This window comes from Gambusia affinis, linkage group LG22 (assembly GCF_019740435.1).
Source record: "Gambusia affinis linkage group LG22, SWU_Gaff_1.0, whole genome shotgun sequence".
Taxonomy (NCBI): domain Eukaryota; kingdom Metazoa; phylum Chordata; class Actinopteri; order Cyprinodontiformes; family Poeciliidae; genus Gambusia; species Gambusia affinis.
Window position 1 is genome coordinate 16,228,923 of NC_057889.1, and position 19,435 is coordinate 16,248,357.

General features: G+C 39.4%; 1 protein-coding gene across 3 annotated transcripts in view; it reads left to right on the forward strand.

The window, feature by feature from the left end:
* LOC122825231 (kelch-like protein 29) overlaps window positions 1-19,435 on the forward strand; it is a 274,118-nt gene that overhangs the window by 3,788 nt on the left and 250,895 nt on the right. For all 3 annotated transcript variants that reach the window (XM_044106467.1, XM_044106470.1, XM_044106469.1), the window contains one exon: window positions 12,491-12,559. The gene's annotated coding sequence lies outside the window, so the exon portion shown is untranslated. The remainder of the gene's footprint in view (window positions 1-12,490; window positions 12,560-19,435) is intronic.

Genomic DNA, 19,435 nt, shown 5'->3' on the forward strand with positions numbered 1-19,435 from the left:
TTTTCTTTCTTCCCTGGTGTTAAAGCAAAACTTTGCAGCCATCTCCTTAGTGGTCCTCCTGCAGACTTCTCCATGAAGTTTGTTTTATTTCCAGACAGCTAAAGCCTCCTGAAGAAGCGGGTTCATGTCACATTATTAGCAGAGTTTATGCGCGGTCTGTATTTAGCAAGATTTATGGTGAACTTGCATATCCAACATCTCACTTGTCAGTCTTCACTGCTGCTGCTGGATCCTTGAGCGTGGCTTACTGTATATAAATAGATGGCGAGCAGCCTGACTGACATGTTTCTTTTCCTAAATAAATGCACCTCAGTGTTGTATTAATAAGCTGGGCATGTGGGGCAGGAGGAGGACACACTTCCCCACTGATGACATTTAAAAACCTAGCAGGCTATCTCAAATCATGGCGGGGGATTTAGGGCTTTAGTCCTAGTCCTCTCAGAGCAGACGGGGAAGCTCCGCTCTCGGTGAGGTAAGACAATACGTTTGCCTCAGAGCTGCAGTCATTTAGTGGGGGTCTTCTCACCTCATGCATGTAGTATGAATAAAGATATTTAGAGGAACCACTGGCTGTAGGTGGATAATCACAAGGCGGTAATATAGAGGTGTCACTGTGTTGGCATGCTAATAAAAAAAAGAAAAGAAAATTGCTCTTAACACCCTCTGTGGTGTACGTTCAGCTGCAGAGCTGTTATTGTTTGGGCAAGAATTGCCTCTGTGGAAGCATCATGGTGTTTTCAGTTTGTCACCAGCTTCTCTGAAATAAACTCAATCAAGGATAATCCTTCTCTATCAAATGTGCTTTGGGTTGGCTTGGGGAACCACTTTGGCCTGAGGAATTCATTTAGAAATTACCCCGAGGCATTTATCCTATTAGTAAGGGCCGGACAAACACACACACACACACACACAAAACGAATCTTGTTATGGTCAGCAAGTTGCAATATTGCAGCTGAAGGCTGCTTATTATTTCTTTATTGTTGCCCATGAAGAATGATTTAGGAAGAGAAGACTTCTGTGTAATCTGAGAAAATTTGGGGAGACCAAATTTGCTCATTGGTCTCACCGTCCGCTGCCAGAACGACTCCAACCTGCCAGGGAGCCCTACGGCGTGCGGCGAGGGATGTTGGCACTGGATCATTTGGGTCCTGTGGGTTGTTGGACGAGCACTCGTTGGCTTCCGGTGCATCCCTTGTGAGCCTGATCAGGATTTGGGGTCCACCATGAGTGCTTTGTTTCTTGCAGCTCTCTGTTTGAAGTTAAGAAAGGTGATGTATTGTTTCGCTGCCACTGAGGTTGTGCTTGATCATTAGTGATGGCTTTAATATCAGAAGCAAACGGGAGTCCAGCTGGATATTAATCTGGTAACTAGTGGACACCCCTTTTTTTGTTTAGTAAAAAAGATGCACATATGAGACATAGTAGTTTTTTAATTTCTAGATTAGGTTGTGATCAGTTCCCAAGAACTCCTACTATTTGTGGCCTATAAATGCAACAACCAACATAATGCACTTTGCATCATTGTTCTTTTTTTTTTTTTTTTTTGCATCGAATAAAAATCAAAGATTAGGTTAATTCTCAGATGTATACTCTTTCCTTCATTTTCTGTTGGATCCCATTTATGCTGCATATGTTTTTTTTTGTCTCTCGTGTATAAAAATTTTAAATTGATGAAAATTGGAATCAGCAGGCTAGTCCTCAAAGGAAACAGGAAATTATTATCCTGTAGGAAAACCGTAGCAGCAGCAGTCAGGAGCAGAGGAGCGCCCGTGCTGCCGTCCACAGCTCCGGCAGCAAAAGGGACAGAGCCGTTCCCATCGTCTCTCGGTTCTTTCAAAGTCGCACGTGTGATTCTTCTGTTTTTCTACAGCTGCTAACCAAAGCAAAATATTACAGTGAGACTGCATCGACCAATTACACCGATTCAGCTGGAGCCGTGAATATTAGAAGGCCAATCTGGAGTAACGTGCCCTCAATCAAAATGAAAATGAAGAGCAGTTGTGCATGATTTTGTGCCTTTGGTAAGAGATGAACTCCATTTTCTTCAAGGTTAAATGGTTTTTATTTTTATTTTTTTTTTTATGTGGCCATCTTTTAAAGAGGCGCCCTTGCAGGTTTTTATCCACCTCCTTCACATTGAGTCCGTTTCCTGGCTCCATTTAAGAATGCGTGCAGAATCCGATCAGTAAACCTGGTGCTTCTTTTGTTTTTTTTCCCCCTCTGTCTTGTTGACTCTGAAATTGGTTGTTACAAAAATAAAAGCATGAAAGTTGAAGTTCTTTTTTTTTTTTTTGAGACTGAGAAATTTTAATTGTTTTAAAAGACTTGTATTGAAGGATAAAAACATGCTTGTATGCTTTACTTTAATATGGAGATGGAAGGTTGTAGAAAGCTTTTTGGTTTCCACAATGACTGTGTATCTCATTATGCAATAGTTAGTGTTTAGCCTGTCTTCTTAGAGATTTTTCTTCAAAGCACATTAGTGTATATCCAAAAAAAATTGCCACTCTTAATCTTTAGCACACTCCATGAAGTACTGGCAAGCTGTCTTGGTGCTTCACTTGCAGCACGTGATTCATGCAAAATGACACTTTTGCATGTTTTCATTTTATTTGTCAGGAAAAATCTGCAGAGAACAAATTCTTGTGTGTATCAAGCTCCTGACAGCCACATAATGACGTGACAATAGTGGAAAAGTTTGGATATTTCAATTATCTTATTTTCCACTAAATATTAACCACACAGTTTCAGCTTTCTCACTGTCTTTATTAACAATAAAGTCACCACTCCTTTGTGCAAATCTGACGCAATCAAAAATGAATAGTTATTTTGTTGTTGAAGGCACTTGTGACAGTGACTGAGGATCTACAAAACAAGAAGCACACAATGTTCTTGCAGTTCACATAAATGCATGCAAAGTAAAGTAATTTCATTTATGAGGTTTGGAAGCTAACAGTGCCAGAAGAACCACAGTGCGACAAGAAAACGGGCACAAATCGCCCACTAATGGATGTTAAAAGGGTAAAACTGAAATGCGTCAACTCAGATTAAGCCTGAAATGGGCAAAGTAGATGGACAAGTTTATTTGAAAAGGAATATGATATTCAAAATGAGAAGCAGACACACATCTACTCTGAGTAGAATGGTAATACCACAAATAACTTTAGTGATTTACAAAATGTAGAATTTGGTGCTGAGGTTTGACTGCATTGTGAATTTTCTATAATCCACAGAGGGATGATATAAGTGATGTATAATAACTCAGAATTTTCCAAAGCTCTTAATGCTGCCATACTTCATTCTTCTGAAACCAGCTTTGATGTTTAGCGCCTGTATCTTATTGGAACATCATCTCATGTCTAAGATTCAACAATCTACCTGCTGATATAAAGTGAAATGGAAGATATTCCTCTATCCTCATTGTATAAGCCTTTGGCATTGAAACATGCCCTCATCATGCTACCACCTCCTTTCTTGGAAGTTCTTAGACTTAAATGCTTCACCTCGACTCCTCCAAGCCTTCTTTGCCTAAATAACTTAGTATTTGTCTTCTCCGACCTATTAAAACAGTTTCTCTACAATTTATTTGGATTTTAAGTACGGAGAAAGAGACTTTTAATTTTAATTTTAATTTTAATTTTTTCAGTGAAAGATGTTGGAGAACAGTCATTCCAAAAGCATGCAAGATATATTTTCAGGATTAATTTATTAGACCTTTTGTATGATGTTAGTGATGTGAGTACAACTGATTTGGTTTTCATATTTAATTTTATTGTTTTATTTTTTCACAGTATAGAAATTCCCCAATCACTTTTAGAAATTCAGTCCCTCTCTCTAACACCGGTATCATAAATACAAATCTCGTGCCAGCAGCTGGCTAGTGTAATGTACCTCACTGTTGCACATTAATCTTTCTAAAACCACAATATTTCATTTCTGTTTGTGAACCCAGCTTGAACACAGCTGCTGGGGATTGGCTTTATTTCTTTATTTTTCTTATTCTTTGTTCGTTTGTATTTTATTTCTTTATTTTTTAATTGAGGCCATCCTTTTGTTTCCCTGCAGTATCACTTTAGATTCCCCTCTGCACACTCGGGGTGCTGACTAGTAGATGATGGCAAGCTGCTCATCAAGATGCCGCGTTCGGCTTTTTTTTTTTTGTGCTTAAGTGGGGAGAGATGCAGTTTTAATGACACCAGAACTAAACTTCGATTATCTGTATCTGCTGGTAGTAACAGCAGTATCCAAGCTTAACATTGCAGCCAGCAGTTGGCTAATTGATCTGAAGGCGCCCAACTCATTCATTAAAAATCTACATGGAATGCATAACCATAGCAGGTTTCAAAAAGGATTTTTGTGTCTGAGTACATAGAGAAGCGGGCTTTATAAAAATTACAATTAATTTTTTTTTTCTCTTTATCTGCGTTGCAATGGTTAGCTCTGTTCATATTTGATAAGGTAATACATTCATTTTCTTAAATAGAAAACAGTGGTCTACTTTTTGTTTTCCAACAAGAATAATGAGGATTTCATCTAGTTCTGCCAAAAAAGAAATATACATACAATGTGTGAAGTTTCTATTTTTGTGTCTCAGATTTTTGATTTATTTATTTTTCCCCAGCAAGGAGCAATATTGCAGCTTGGTGGTGCTGCTTACACTCTGCTCCAAAACTGAGCACCACCTAATGAAAAATTGGAGAAATCACTCTATGCTGACAGGTATGGAAGCCCTCTGTAAGGACAAGGGGGGGAAAAAAATGGACACGGATCAGGAATTTCTTGAGTGAATTTAGCTTCTGCGCTGGCAGATGTGAATAAGTCGCCTCTGCTTCTTCCTCCAACCTTTATGGCTTTATTGGATTTCAGTGGCAGTGATATCTCTGCTTGAAAACGCAGTTAATATTTTGCATCAGCTGCCATTATAAAGCGTAATATACTTAGTAAGACATGAGGGCAAGAGGCCACGAGCGAATGCCGTGCTTCCAAAGCTCTTTAGAAATCAGTGAACTGTGAAAAGCGTGCTCTTCAGCTGCCCTCTTGAACACAGTCACTGAAGGACTCGTGATGTTGGTATCACATTTCTAAAAAGCTTGCAGTTTCCCTGTTGAGCAACCTGAATGGTCTCAAAAAGCACTAAGCTGTGAATCCACTGAGACTTGGGTTGGTAGATCCCTTTCACTCTTGTTTCTGTCTTTTTAAGCCACCTTTTTAATTCTGGTCTATCTATATATCTATATTTTGATATAACTTTATTTTCTTTATAGATATCTATATTTTGATATAACTTTATTTTCTTTATAGATATTATCTTTATTAATGGAAATTTAAACCTCGATGTCTTGCATATCTGTTTACATCTAGCAAATTCTAGATCTGGACTGATCAGCTTAGTGGTTGACTTGTAGTCTTCAGTTTTGTAAAGCTTTGTTTTAAATGACCTGTAATTTTAAACAGGTCATTTAAAATTATGACCTGTTCTATATAGATAGAACAGGTCTATCTATATAGTCCTTTTGATTAAGCACACTGAACAGCGTTGTTGTCTAGCTTCTCAATGGCATGTCATTTCAGTCTCTAGACAGTAACCCAGCTCTCTATTTTACATGGTTTTACTAATTATTTATCCAAATGAAGGGAAGGAAAAACAAAATGTCGCCACCATCTCATATTTTTCACAGTGGCAGTCAACACTCGCATGAGTTCTCTTCTATAATCAAAAAATAAAACCTGGCACGCAATATTGTGACTGTAGTAATAAACATAAGCCATGTGAAAATTGTTAACTCTTTTGTTTTTAAAATGAACGCAAGCAGATTCTAGTGGTGGTAATTTCTTTCACTTGGGTCTTGCGCACCACACGATGTTAAATGTTTAACTTTGTGTCTTCCTTCAGATCAGCCTCTGCACTGGAGAGAAGTGTTTTTTGTGCATAGGTATGGTGCATTCACTGACCAGAAAAAGACAGATTTTAGTCATTTCCTTTGAGCTGGAGGGTGAAGGTGAAAATCATCTTTGATCACTAGCTGTATTTCTTTGTGCATCTCTCTAAAGCCGAGTGTATTGACCAAAAAAAAAACCCCAAAACACTCACTGTATTTTTCTATACAGGTGTATTTAGTTGTTTTTTTTTTTAAATAAAATGTTTTAAAAACCTTAATGAAGTTTTGGTAGTTGAGGCCTTTTCCCAACTTGTCCATCAGCGGTGCTTTTCTGGAAATTAACCGAAAGTCAATCATTTTGTCAAAGTGCTTTCAGTCATCAAGCTCTGGGAAACCACAATAATGACAATAATAATATAGCATACTACGATGCACAAGTACAAACTTAAATATTCCCTTTAAGCATATTGTGATTTAGTAAGCAAAACTCTAAAAGGTGTGTGTTGAATGCCCACAAAGTGTGTGAATTTCCACAATATGATTGGGCAACAGGGGGCAGGACTCTGGGTTGGACCCCGGCCTGTAAGTTTAGTTCTGGGGGCGCCGGGCGCTCAGGGGGGGGGCTGCCTTGTGGAGAGAGGCTCCACAGGGGGCAGGGTAAGCCTGTTAGTTTTATAAGGGAGGGATGTGGACATGGAAAATCTTTTTTCATCTTGTAACCCATCAACACAACAAAACCGCTGCTGTGTTTGGTTGTTTTGTGAGTGCCCCATTATTCTCCAGCAATGGAGGAAAAAAAATAAAAAATTTGTGCTTTGTGGTTGCTTGACAGCCACGGCTTCCCCAGCAGCCCTTTATGAACCTTTAATCATTTTTATAGTGTGCACTTCATTACCTTACGTGTGTTTTGCAATAAACATCATTCAGTAATGTAACCTCCATTCCTCGTTAAAACGAGCGGCAAAAATGGAAATGTGCCAGCTTTTATTTGAGAGTATTGAAGGAATCGGGTGTTTAAAAAAAAAAAATTTAGAATAGAATAATTATTTTTTATTTTTTTTATTTTTTATGACGAAATAGGCCTGGAGCAGTGTTTTGAGGGGTACGGACATGGAACAGGTGTAAGCCAGGCTTTAAATTACTTGAAGAGGAAAACTATCTTCACTGGAGGCAGCAACACTTGAACCTGTTTTAATTTAAAATATTACACCAAAAAAAATGGCCTAATGAGCAGTCTTTCTTAGTAATTGGCCTGTATGCAAAATTAGTATTAGTCGTTAGATTTTGTTTGCCTTCACCCCGTGATATAAATCTCCATCTCTCTTCCTTTCCGTTTTACAGCTGTAGTCTCAAAATCGTTTCTCTCCGGTAAGCAATGAATACATAAATAGATCACAATTATTGAGAGTGTACAACAGTGGCTTACGGCCATGTCTGATTTGCATATTCCAACAGTGGCGAGTTAAAAGGTGGCTTTTCAGTTAAGAGGAGACATAAATCATGCGTTTGCTGAAGGTGGAATGTGCATCCGTAACCGCGGCCTATTTATGACCTGTTTGCCTTCGCCACCAGTGTGTTCTTCCAAGGAACACAAAGGCTTATAAACCACTGGCTTCATCTCAACTTCGTAAAGCCACGAAGCATGCACTCCAACGTTGATTAATTCATTCTGGCAGTGGATTCTCTGTAAAAAAATAAAAAAATAAAAAATACCTGTACCACAATGACCAGGATCAATTAATTGACTTTACAAATTACTGCACAACATATGGTAAGAAATATTAAAGAGGGCAGCTTGTTTATTTGCAGACTGATTGCCTGTTGGAATGGTACACAGCTGCGGATGGAGTGAAAACCTACTTCATCATTATCCCCCCCCCCGTAACAGACGGAAAGTTTGGAATATTGATTGGAAAAAATACCCCGAATGAAGAAATCGCAAGATAATCTTCATTTATCCATCAACGTCCAAGTCCCCAACTTTCATTTAATTCTTTTTCCTTTTCTTTTTTTCAGTACACCAAACAAGCTGTTATTTGATGCAGTGAAGTATACCTCTTTAAAGAAAAAGCATTTGGAGTTCTAGGTTTAGGAGTTTCACCTTTCTTCACATGTTTATAGCTCACAGGAGCAGACTTGAAAGTCAGGCAATTGCCACTCATATTTGCTGCCAGGGAAGCGAACAATGGAAATCAGAGAGAAGTAAACTCCTCCCCGGAAAGACATAAAGGGCATTGTCTCTGCCTGGTCCGTGTCCAGCTCGTACATTTTATGCACGGCAGGTTGGCTTGTTTTTGTATTCAAAGACATGCAGGCTTCCTCCACAATAAAACTGCCCATAATGTTAATAAGGTGGCAGCTGAAGGTGGCATTGTGAAGATATCCTTTGTCACTTCTCTGTGCCTGTGGGACGGAGGACTGTTTTGTCACTTGGAGGAGACTCCTCTTCTCATTTATGAGACCAGCCTGTCCGTTCCCCCTCTTCACGGAATTATTTTCACTTGATAAGACGTCTGTTTTCTTCCCTTTTTTTTTTGCGTTTTATGTGAGGAACAATCCACCTGCAGTCATCCCATCTGCATTAATTCACTGTTGTTAAAGAAAATGGGTCAGAATTGTCTGTTTTTATGAATATTCCCTTCGCCGCTTATAGAATCGGACAACAGCTCGCTCTCAAGTGAAATAAATAGTCCACTCGTAAATAACTTCGGCAACCTTTGGAGAATGGAGCCAGCGTGATGGCAGCCAACTTTGATTATTAATGGCGGCTCTCTATCTCTCAGGCCTAATTGGTCTCTGCTGATTGCTGAATGTTCTGATTAAGAAACGCCATTAAAATTGATGTATTATGCCTCTAAGTGTTTTTCCACACTTAGATAGCTGCTTCAATCAATTGATAATTGCATAGATGATTTGTAGCCAGGCCTGATTTTGACAAGTTTACAATAATTGGCAAGACTGAACTTTTTTTTTGACAGTGCGTGTGTGAGCGTGCGTGTGTGTGCGTGTGCGCATCATTTACATACAAGAGGAAGCAGATTCTAGCGTGAAATAAAACCGTAAGTCACAATATTTTTTTTTCTACCTTTTTATACAAATCATTACAGGCTTTTTTTTTTTTTTTAAAGTTTTTCTTAATTACATATTATGAAGTATAGCAAGGCTGTCCTTGGTGACTCTGATAGAGTCTCTGTGCTTTATTACAAATAAGTAAACAAATAATTAGAAGCAGAGGAAAAAAAAAACCTATAGGGAGAAGTCAGTGAGTTGGTTAATGATCCTGCTTTGTGTAGAGTTAATGGAAAATGTCTCTAATTTTCTGACACGGTAAACATTTCCCCTGTAGGGTTTATTTTTACGAGTTAGTTTTTCTTAAAGCATTGCAGTGCAGACAAAATTTATCAGCACCTCAGATTTAAAGAAAAAAAAACAAACGTAACAAGCCTATATAATAAATCTTTGTACTATTTATATAAAACTAACCCTAATTGAAGTGCATACAATAGGTAAAATAAGGCCTTTAACCGAATCACAGATGTCACAATGATTGGTACAGCTTCTGTTAATAAATCATAAAACCGCCGTTTTGGGTCAATTGAGCACTTAGTCCTCTTTTACAATACTGAGAATAAAGAGAGTGAGATCTTTGACCATTTCCCCTCTGCAGAATCTCTAGAAATAATCTTGAGCTCATCCAGCAAGTTTTCCACAGCATCTAACTGGGGACTGAGGGAGCCGAGAAACACAGTTTTTGCATTTGTCCATATGTTTCGGAGGTGATCGATCTTGGTTTCACCTGACTCAAAACACACAGTTCCAGTTGTAAAGTCCCTGGGGAGTTTGAGAAATGTCTCATGAAAAGGGCTGGTCTGAACCGAAGGGATTTGTTTGCATTTGTAGTGTGTTATGGTTGTTATGGAGACATTGTGAGCCCTAGAACAATGAGCTACAGATGGATGTAGCTCATTGTTCGTAAAAATGTGCTCAATGTGCGGCGGGACAGTAATATGGGTCATTTTAGGAAGAAAGAAAATCTTGAAAATGTCCTATGGATTCTCAATTTCAAGTCCTGCTTAGTTTTAAAGCTTGGCTGAATACAAACACATTCAGTGAAGCATTTAAGGGAAATCCTGAAAGACACTTCTAATTTATGCAACTGTTCTAATTTTGAATGCTTTAAATTAGTTTGATTACATAAACAGCCATATGTCAAAACTCTTTAGCACTTACACTCTGCAGTAGAAACTGGAAACTAAAAGTAGGAAGAAAAAAAAAAGTAGCTGTCTTTTGTCATCCTACCGAGGAGGATTTATCAAGGTTGCTTTCTGCAGTTGCACAATTATTACAATGGAAGTCACACACTTTTTTATTTTCCTTCTTCTTAAAAATAAAGAAGCACGTCTTCATTCACAGTTTCTCATCTTAAGAAAAAAACAACAAAAAAACAAGTCAAAATCATGTTCTACAGACTGTTAAGTCTGTGGTGATGTATGTGACTTGAAAGCAGAAGATGATGAATGAGCCTTCGATGACATTTCACTTTTTGAAAAGGTTTTTGCTGCCTCATGCGGTCGGCTCTACGCTGCCACCTGTCCTTAAAAAAAGGTCCGTATCGTCAGTGCGTTACTTGGAAGGAGCCAATGTGTCAACTTTTTATTTTTTTTATTTTTTATTTTTATTTTTTTTTACGCATCTTAGAAAAAGCTACTTTTAGGCAGCGTACCTCAAGGAGAAAGTGAGCTAGAGAAATGTCTCTGCACATCATACACCACGCACAAACAGAAATGCTGTGATTATGAGCTGCCCGGCATAATAGCAGCCTGTCAGCGGCTCCTCAGAGGCTCCAGGTTTTCCTGCATTTATTGAAAGGAAAATAGAAAATCGTAAATAAAAGCCACTCTCAGCCCGCATCTGATTACGTTAGAACATGAGATCAATTCCAACAATGTGTATAATTTTATTCATTTTCAGAAGGTAACACTAATTTAACGTGTCTTCTCCCTTGCACTGCTTTTGTAAGCAGTTGCAAAGACGTGCTTGAAGGATTACATCCATGCGTGATGCATTTAGATTATTAAAAATGGTAGAAATCCTTTTGAGCCTAAAATGGGATTTTTTTTCTTTATACCCACAATCCAGGACTGCAAAATCATGCACCCTTAGTGACTACTCTGGCTTTTTATTTATTTAATTACCGTCTTATTTTAGTTCAGATTTCTCCTTTGCTGCCTCTCTGAAATTACCTGGTACATTTTTTTTATTATTATTATTATTATTTTTTAACCACTTGAGCATTTTTGTTTTGTCTAATGTTACAATATTGGAAACTGTGAAGAGGACGTAAAAGCGTGGATGGCTTAACAAATTTTCCCAGAAAATCTTAAGTGCTGCAACTCTTAACTTCATTTGAAATCCGGTGAGCTCCGCTGCCTTCAGACGTCAGCAGACAAAAAGCATTTAGCAGTCCGAAGAATGTTCCAGACAGCTGGGAGGTAAAGTGGTCAAGACCTTCAAAGTGGGTTCTGTTGGACCAGTACAAAATAGTGCATATTGGTAAAGTGAATTTAACATGATTAATAGTTTCTACAAAGAACTATGGGACAAATTTGCGTTTGCTTAGCCCCTCCCCCCCACCCTTAGGTGTCTCAAGTCTGAAATCTGCAATCTTATATCTTTTAACGGTTCCTGGTTTAGAAAAGCCTTCCCGTAGTATGATGCTGCCACCACCATATTTCACACAAACTCCCGGTCAAACACTTTAAAGTCTAATGGGACAAAATGGGAATAATAATAATAATTAATAATAATAATAAAAATCTATACATATGAAGACTTTTGCAAGCAGTAATTATTTCTTTCATTTCCTCTGATCAAAGTTTTTTTTTTTTTTTTTTTTTCCCTAACTGCTATTAAAACTCTTGTTTCTCCGCTTTTGAAATTGGACTTCAAAAAGGAGCACAGCCTCTAACAAAGAATGAGATGTGGTGACTTCCAAAGGCTGCCACTGGGAATCACATGATTGCTGTTTTTTTTTTTTTTACTGGCACCAGCATTGTTTTTGTTCTACAATAGGACCCTTTGAAATGTCTCTCCTCATGCGATCCGTCCCCTGAGTCATCATCTTAAAAAGACCACGTTCTTCAGCTAGTGCGGTATATGTCTGATGCCATTTTTCTTTTTCCCCCTCCCCTCCAGTTTCATCTAGGCGTTCATTTGCCTCCAGAGCGTTTCAGCCATATGCTGTCAGTTTGGCCTTATTCCACTGCTAAATTATCTGTCTCTGACCTCTGATTCTCTCCCGACAGTTGGAGAGTTATTGATAGGTTCTGCACGATGTGCCTCTGTGTAGTCATTCATCTGTTCTCCACACCAAAGATTGCGCTAATAAATCTCTTGATACAGATTGTTCCACACTTGATTGGGTTTCTTTTTTTTTTTCTTTTTTTTGAGTAAAGAGATGCCTGTTTTTTTTTTTGTTTTTTTTTGTTCCTTATTAACAGATGGTGTAAACAAACAAACAAACAAAAAAAATGTTACGGCTGCAATCTCAGAGATTTAAATTTTGGGTTTTTAAGGCTCAACTTTTTCACCAACTCCTGTTGTTTCTGTAGGTGCAGACGACAATACTCCAAAGGTCTAATTTGTCTGTGATGAGCATCCCCATCCACTGGAGACCAAAGGTACGGTAAGACATGAAAAGCTCATTATCTGATGTACTGACAAACAAACAAACATCCTAATGTTGGACGGACAAGCTACAGGGAGTAGAAGAAAAAAGCTCAACACACTGATATCAAAACCATTCATGTTCTACATCTTTTTTTTTTTTTTTCATGGAAAATATTCTGCTTAATTTTCATTAGATAATTGTAACCAAGGTTATTTTTTAAAATGGCACTGGTTTAAAAAAAAATAGTTAAATTTTTCTCTTGCGCTTCATTTTAGTGCTTTGCAAGGATTCATGCTCCTGAACATGTGACGTTGGCCTGGTTTAGTGGGGGGTTGATTGTCTGGAGTTGCTGATGTACAGCATCATTAATATTGCTTGACTTTCCTGTCATGCCCAGAAAATTAGCTATGTGTCCCCCCTCCATTCCCCCACCCCACCCCCCACCCCCACCCCCCGACCCCACCCCCACCCCTCACACACACACCCCCCGACCCCACCCCCACCCCCCCACACACACACCCCCATTTCCCAAAATAATCTTGCAATTATGTGTGCAAACAAACCCACGTTGGTCTCAGAACAATTACAGGGTTAGAATCTGGTCATTAGGAGATAGGATTACTCCTCGACGGCAGGACCCCAGGAATGCACAAACCTCTCTGGTGGTCTGCTCACCACTGATGAAACAGAACTGAATTAATGGGGTTGCCCACTGTGAGGACTGATTAGAACGACATACTGCCTTTGATCCCCGAGCGAGGTGACCAGGCGTGCACGCCACAGGCATCAGAGGGGGTGGGGCTTTGTGTTTCTACCAGTGATTATGAGTCGTGTGTATGTGCTCGTCCTGGGTCAGTGCCTCTCTGATGAGCAGGACTCATTATGTGTGCTTTTAAAAAAAACTTTTTTAATTTATTTCCTCTTTTTTTTCCTGGGAAGCAGCCTTCACTAGAGGGGGGCTTGAGTTGTAAAAATCACTCTGCTGTATTTAGCTTGCGCCCTGTGGTTGGTGCCAGCTGCGTCGGTCTTGGTCTGAGGGCGTTTTGTTTCATGTTTTTGTGTGGTTGTTGCAAATTAGCAGTAGTTCTCTAAAGATCTTAAAAAGCTCATGTGCGGTCAGAACCTTAGCATAACTTTGCTGTTTGAACTATGAAATATTCAGCAGTAACACTTCAGGCAAATGTTGATATAAGAGGCGTTCCATTATAAAATGGTTGATTTTTAAACGGCTCACCTGTACTGAAGGTACCTTAGTCTTTGTCATTCGCCTCCATCCACCTCAGTCTTTTGTGTACCGTTAGGAGCTGAGCAGTACATGAAATCGTAGTCACCATTGCAATATTAGTCTGTACGATAATGCGTTCACCAATATGCGCTTGTATGCAATATTTGGTCGGCTGTAAGATTTCAGGCATCTTTACGTGTTAAAACTCGGCTTGCTCATAAATATACTTTGCTGGCTGCTTTCATTTTCCTTTCTGCCCAAACGTGATACTGATCTCACTTCTCAAGAGCCAAAATGTCAGGAGGGAGGGAGGGAGGGAGGGAGGGAGGGTGTGGGGGTACAACACTGACAATAGAAAATAAAGGGAAGAAAATGTTGAGTTTATTACAAATGATACCATCATCACTATATTGAAAAATATTATTGCAGTGTCATGTTTGCTAATATCTTTCAGCCTTCAGTTTCTCTGTATATGTCCAACTAATAGAAGGAGATACTACTACTAAGATTATTACATCTTAAGATCTAGAAATCCTAATACCACATCCTCCTGTCACCCCAGTCCTTCAGGCACTGGTGTTCTGGTAGAGGATCTTTTTAGACTGTAGAGGATCTTTCTGATGTCATTGTGTGGGCTGCGTGTCATTTCCATTTTCCCCATTCTCAATATCTATTTTTACAAGTTCTCTCATTTAAAACACATGGCACCTTCACACTCTTCTGCTCCCCTTTTTTTTTTTTTTTTCCTGGAGAATAATCTGTTTCAGTGTGATACCTTTTTATTACATTTTCGTGCTTTCACTTTTAGCTTCACTTTACTTTGGTTTGATGTGCTGGTAACTACTGTGTTTTCTCCTGCTCTAAGGCCTGCTAATACAGTTAAACAATTGCAAAATGTATCAAATCACAGTTTGTCATCACAATATCAGTGTGTCGGGTGACGCATTCCCCGATAAGTGCTCGGCTTATTTAGTAGAATATTACATTTCAATGCCACGCGTTCAAATTCGGCGTGTAGATCATTCATCTTGTGTATATCGGCTTCGCGTCCTGAAGAGGATTTTTACTGGCTGAGATTTTAAAGCTCACAAAGAGTGATGGTGACATTTTGATTGGGAAACAAAGTAAGCCTCAGGAGTTATATTGTCCTTGCAATAATAATGCAATTACATATCATCCTAATATTGACCCAGTTCTGTTTGACTGGCCACTTGACATTTGGCTTAACTTCTTTTTCTTTTTCTTTTTTTTGGTGTCATTGTCTATATTTTGTAGACTGATGCCATTATTGATGTCAGCATTCGTATACAAGTAAACAGACTGAATTGAACATCCGTTAGAATGTCTTGTCCATTACCTATCCAGTGGATACATGTAAAATTATCCTCCACATTTCATAGACACCAGTGGGGTGCAACCAGCCTGACAACCTGCAGGTTGTTTTACATTTTTATTCTAAGCTGGTGCAGCTGTTCTAATGCCAAAAACATTGGTACCATTTAGCTTTTTTTTTGTAGTGCATACACTGGAATTTTTTTAAGGAAGCCCTGCTGTGTTAACCTGTCTGAACTTACGATGCTATTTGCATGCTAAGTAGAAAGGGTGAGCAAACCAAACTGAAATCCACTCCTGCTATTCTGAATGTGCTTTAAATCCTCCCTGGTGCATCAGACAAAAAGGAAAGAAAAAAAAAAAGTAACTTTCTCGAAAACTGGCAAAATCAAAGCCATCGAGGATAACTCTGACACCTGTGTGGTCTGAAATATGACACAGCTTTTGTTTTCGTCTTTTGTTTTTGTTCTATTTTTAACCATAAGTCCTGTGAAATAATGGTCATCATTTGGCCAGTTTGCCTCCGCAGTGAGCTGCTTACGTGGGAGCCCCCCCCCGGACATTATGCTGGAGCTTGTCTGCCAGAATCACTTTCAAGGCCACCTCGAGTAATGATAGATGACAAGCTTCTGTGAGGAGGAAAACAGGTCCCCTGGTTGCGTGAAGAGCTGCTCAGACAAAGGTGCCCTCAGCTGGCTGCTTTACTGAGGAAGACGGTGGGTGGGTGGAGGTAAATAAAATGCTACAGGGAATTGTGCTGCAGCTAATAAGGAGAGTCGCGTCCCTCCTGTTGAGGAGAGCAGTAAATTATTATGAGCCTGTGTGGTGACTCCTACTTACTAGTTGACACCAATTAATCCCCCTGGTCACCTTGTTCAGGCTGAAGATGAAGTTCTGTGATATTACCATCAGTCTATAGTAGCTCTGACATGAAGTTTTTGCTTTATCACTTGGGGAGGTAAGCATGTGCTTTTAATCACCTAAATGATTGGGGTTGAGATGCAATGTGTGTGTAATGGAATGATGAAAAGTCTCTGTTTAGGGTTAACGTGCAGCGTTACACACAAATTTACCCATATATGAGTAAATTTACTGTGTTGTGAAAAGCGTTCACTAACTGTTGATATATTATCATCATGGAGATGTTCTTCCAATTTGCACAGGACATTATTAATGTTTTTAAACGAGCCTGGTTTTGCTCAAATTAAGGAAGTCAAAACCTGTTGTAATAAATTACACGTTTTGCTCTTAACTAGAAAGAATCCCGTGCCGTCAAAGGTGTTGAAAATGGTATCTTATTTTTCTTAGCATTGATATTCAGTGTAAAATTTTCACATCGTGACCTGCTCCGTTGCAGCCCTGACTGTTAATCATGCAGAAAAAAAAACACATTTATGATGCATGCTCTAATTAAGTCAAATCAAAAAACAGAATAAATACAACTTCTATTATTAAATATTTTCACCATTTATTCTTATCGAGTTAAAGAGCTGATGTTTGACATCCCACCAGCAGCTACGCTTCTAACCAGGAAACTGATCTCCCAATGTCACAGATGTTTAGTGAAATGCCATAAATATAAATGTATTTTTGCATTTTACTTTTACTCCAGTCCTCTGCGAGACACGATTACATTTGGTGCTTATCCATGCATGTGCCTCAACCTAATGGATGGTCCAGCTGTGAGAGGATAAAAGCATAAAATTAAGAATTTTATTTAGCTGTGCTTTGTGGACTGTCAAAATCCACCTCCCACGGCCACATTTTTTTTAACTCCGTTAAATCCACCAGGCACAGCTTTACAGTATGTCAAGTTAAATGCTGTTTTTGAAAACTCTGAGCCTTTGAGCCCACTTGAGCAGACCCCCACCTGCCACCATTATTAAAGCAAGAAGGATCCTTCACCTGCTGACAGAGAGGGAAACAAAAGCAGTCAGGGTTTTTTTTTTTTTTTTTTTTTCCTTGATGCCAAGAAGCAGCGTATTTAGCTGCAGAGCAGAAGGAGACTGGTGGGGGCTGAAGGACTGTTCTGAGCAGAAAAATATAACACCACTAATGACATGACCTCTGACCTGGCCACCAATAGATGCATGCCTGATAATGGTTTCGCCGCTGAGCTCAATCAGGTGCGCAGGAGCGAGAAGCGGAGAAAGCTAAGGGTGCAAGGTCAGGAGTCTTAACAAGCTGCCATTCATAAGCCAACCTCTGACCTTTTTGTGCACGCTGCAGTCGCTAAAACGCTAAAGACTGCTTCATTTGCTTTCCTCCCACAGCGGTGCGGTTGCACTTATTCACGCGCTGCCACCAGAACACAGGCGTAACATAAACACGATCATAAACACAAGACGGCGGCTGGCGTTCCTCTTTCCACCTGGCTAATTCACTGTCACATAAACGGAGCGGCATTGTTGGCCCGCAGTGATTAAGACGTCGAGCACCGCGGGGGCGCCGGCCCACGGTTAAAGGAGCATAGAATCTGGAGAGGCCGACTCGCGCGCACACACACGCGCACAGCAGGGGTCCGAGCATGGCATCTTATCCGGGCCATTGAGGCTAATATCTGTGAATGGGGCACGCTGGCAGTTTGAGCAGAGGCTTTCCGCAAAGCGCCTTCAGGAGCTGAGCAGCTTGACCGCATCATAGGAGAAGAACTAAAGTATGTAACTTTTTTTCTTCTTCCCCTTAAGCTATGGTTGATGTGTTGTATAACGACAGCACTCCCACATTTAAAGCTCTAGCTGTCGTATCATGACTCTCTTTACGGAAAAAGATTGTGTCGTTTTTGCAGCTAAACGTTCCCGGCTTCCAGTTTTATCTCGCCATATTGATTCTTCAATAAGCAATAAGCTGTTTGTGTGGCGATTCGAACAAAGCAAAGTCAAATGGACAATCAACAGCTCACAGTCCACATTACAGCAGAATTATGAGCTTAGTGACTAAACTTTTGTTAAAATTGTCACCTTGCGTTACAGATTGCACAGGTCATTTACAGCTTTGATCCAGATTGAAGTTAAATCCTGAATTCTGTCGAAAATTGACAATGTGACAACAAAGAACAGATGTGAATCCATGCAGAATAGAAAACCTCCGACTTGTTTTTAAATTGACACTGCCAGCTGCAATTTATCCATCGAACTGCGAGCTAAAGAAGGAGGTTTTATAAAAGCTCACCTGCAAATATGTGCCACCAGGTTGTATTCATCTAGTTCAAGGTCTCTATGTCTCACCATATTCCTTTTTGTCATTTTATATTTTTATTTGGCTTTTCAGTGGAGGAATGGAACCCAATAATTACAAACTGCAGAGAAAAATCTGAAATATGTTTAGTAACACCAGCTGTTTATTCATCTGCAAATCCCTGGCAGCCACTGCTGGAGTCATTTCACTCCCAAAGGTTTCTGCTCCTGGAGAAGATGCCCAGCGGTTTAATGACAAAGTGCTAGTGTGAGATTTACATTTAAATTATTGACATCATTGCTTGTCGCTAACAAACTTTGTTTTTTTTTTGTTTTGTTTTAGAAATCAGATATACTTTAAATGGATTTTCTGGCATAGACTTTGCCTTTTTTAGCACACTCCACACATTTTCAGTAACATTCAGGCTGGCGCTTCTCCACAAGCTTGATGTGTGTTTGGCATCGTTGTCCTGTTGCAACCCAGTTATGTCCATCTAACTGTGGATTAAAGGCAAAGTTGAAGAATTTGGAGAATGTCCCCTTTGTTTATTATTCCACCCCTCTTGTGAAATGTTCCAGTAGCACTAGGCAGAAAAACAGGCCCTCAGCATGTTGCTGACACCACCATGTTTGAAAGCTGGCACAGTATTCCCAGGTTTGAAAGCCCAACTTTGCACTTCACATTTATTCTTCTTTCCATTTTTGGCCAAAAACGTGCCTCAGGTGGTAGTAAAATCTTTCTCCAAACTGCCGTTGAGTTGGCCATGTGAGCCACCACAAACGTCACTTGTTGGGTGAATCAGAAAGTGTAAAGTGTTCTTAAAGAGACAGAGGCCAGTTTTAAGGTGCCAAGTTTCTTAAGTAATTTTTGACACATACAGCATTTTTATAACAACTCAAGATAACACATAGTAACCTAATTGTGCTATGAGATGGCACTTTGTTCCTGGAAAATATTTAAAGTCCCCCATTTAAATGAACCCATTTAAAAAGCATTTTTAGTGGGATTCGTTCTAAAGGCTTGCTACATGTTAACAGACTATTAATGATCTATAGAGGGGTTTCTATTTTATGTTTAAGCCTGTACGTGTAATTTTGAACTTGCTTTTAAAATTCCTATACTTTGTATGATCTGCTCTCCCTAAAAACTCCC